Genomic DNA, 2,500 nt, shown 5'->3' with positions numbered 1-2,500 from the left:
CTCTCTCTCTCTCTCTCTCTCTCTCTCTCTCTCTCTCTCTCTCTCTCTCTCTCTCTCTCTCTCTCTCTCCCACTCACTCCTTTCCTTCCGTGCCTCTTCCCTTTTTCATCCCTTTCCCCTTTACTCCCTCTTCCTCCCTGTTCTACCATCAGTAACACCACAATATCCATTTTTTTTTTTAATAATTGTAAATGTAAACAACCCCCGGAGAGCGAGCAATCCCCTTATTCAATTTCGACTAACCCCCCCCCCCCCCCGCCAACTTCACCCTTCGGCAAAGACCTTGAGATAACAACAACGAGAAACGATTCATTGGCTTTAAGGCAAATTCCGTTTTGTTAATTTGTTTTGGATGCGCCTGTCCCAGTTGCAGGTTTATTTTTTTTTATTCTTTTATTTATTTATTTTTTGTTTTCTTTTGTTTGCCACGTTCTAAGCAATTAGTTCTTCTCGAGTTCTAGGGGTTGTTAATCCATGGTCTATCCTGTTATGGATTTTTTACTCTCTGTGTTCTTTCCCTTGGTTTCTCTTTTATTTGTTGTGTATTTTCGTTTTTCTTTAATCTATCCAATTACTTACACTGCTTTTATCCTGTTTTCCAATGAACAATTCTTCCTCCTCTTTTCCCTTCTAACCAACATGCCCTTCCTCTATTCCTCTATTCTATTCACCAAGCTAACTACTTACCAACTCACTCGCCCATCCACCAATCCACTCATCCACTCTCTCATTTATCCACCTACCCACCCATCCATCCATCCAATCACCCATCTCACCAGTCACCCACTCATTTACCCACCTACCCATGCATCTACCTACCCACCAACCCATCCATCTATCCATCCAACCACTCACCCACCCACCAACCCGTTCACCCCGCCCTCCGAGCGAAGAGAAGGACAGAAAAGGGAGACAAAGGAACAGGAAGGGAGAGAAGAGGCAGGCGCGCGCGCGTCCCCAACCGCCGGCGCCCAACCCGATGCCTCCCAGACGACCCGAGGTGAAAGGACCCGCTCCGGTTTCCTTTAAAATGCAAATGAGGTTTGTGAGCAGCGATGCCCCGGGAGAGTGGCACGGAGGCTCGAGTTCGCGGCATATTTTCAGTTATACGGAAATAAACAAGCCGGCTTCTCCCTTCCTTCCTGGCTGCCTATCCGCTGCCTCCGTCCCTCGCACGCGCTGTGTGAATTCGCGGAATAAAGTATTGCATAATGGCGCTTCTGGGGCTTGCCTGTCAGTTACAGATGGCAATTCACGATAGGACTAATTTCATCTTTACCCTTTAATTAATATATGATGAGTAATTTCTACATATCTAATTACCTATACACTGATAGAAAGATAATCGGGCATACTGAAAAAAATGGATTTCACGTGTCTGAGTGTCTATATATATATATATATATATATATATATATATATATATATATATATATATATATATATATATATATATATATACATACGCGTGTGTGCCAATGTGTGTTTATATATATGTCGACACACACACACACACACACACACACACACACACACACACACACACACACACACACACACACACACACACACACACACACACTATTCGTGAGACATTATTCATGAAAAAGATAATCATATTCAATTTAACAAACAATTCACCTGACATCTACATATAAAAACCTAAGTCGTAAAAATTCGAAATTGCGTGACGCTGTGAAATAAAATCTCATTCATTTACCGAGTTATTTTGCAAAACCTTTCCGTTATTTCCTGCAATTGCAAAAACCCGAAATTACCTTCCATCTTTCATTCACAACATATTAACATGTACAAAAACCCTGTCCACAAAAGAAAGTTTCACTGCAGTCGTCTTCCGGGATATACTATATTTCTTTTAACAATACTCGTAAAAGTATTGTTCCTATCTAAAAGTATATATCATAAACACAACAGTATACGCCAAAGCACCGATTTTACAAGTGTCGTAATCATCTAACGGTGCAACAGGCAACTGGTGGTCCACCGCCATATGCTGTCCTGGGTGACATGTGCGATTACTGCGGCGAGGAAAGGCAAGGATGGTGAAACATTCTCTCGTCTTTTTCACACACTGGATGAACGCCATTAATAAAGGGGACCGAAGTTACCGAACCCCTTCACCGTACATGCTGTGCCACGGCCTCGCTTTTCTTGGGAGAAGGTTCTCATCCCGTCGCCTTGAAGGTACAGACCAATCTCCTGCTATCAATCCTTTCAAAGGAATAATCCAAAACAACTTTTTTTTTTTCAAATTACAGGGAAAAAACGGCGAAAACAACCCTAGCGTCAAAGTAAACATCCCATTTGCACACGGCGCGGAGTTTCTCTCTTTGTTACAAGCACGACACGCTTCAGTGGCTCTTTTGCCAACTTTTCTACCAGAACGACGCCGGTTTCACCCTTCCAATTTTCACCTGAATGGATGAAACCTAATCCTCCAAAACAATAAACACCGCCAACAACAATAACAACGACCTCT

Source organism: Penaeus vannamei, chromosome 2 (assembly GCF_042767895.1).
Source record: "Penaeus vannamei isolate JL-2024 chromosome 2, ASM4276789v1, whole genome shotgun sequence".
Lineage (NCBI taxonomy): Eukaryota > Metazoa > Arthropoda > Malacostraca > Decapoda > Penaeidae > Penaeus > Penaeus vannamei.
This window is presented reverse-complemented; position numbering follows the sequence as displayed.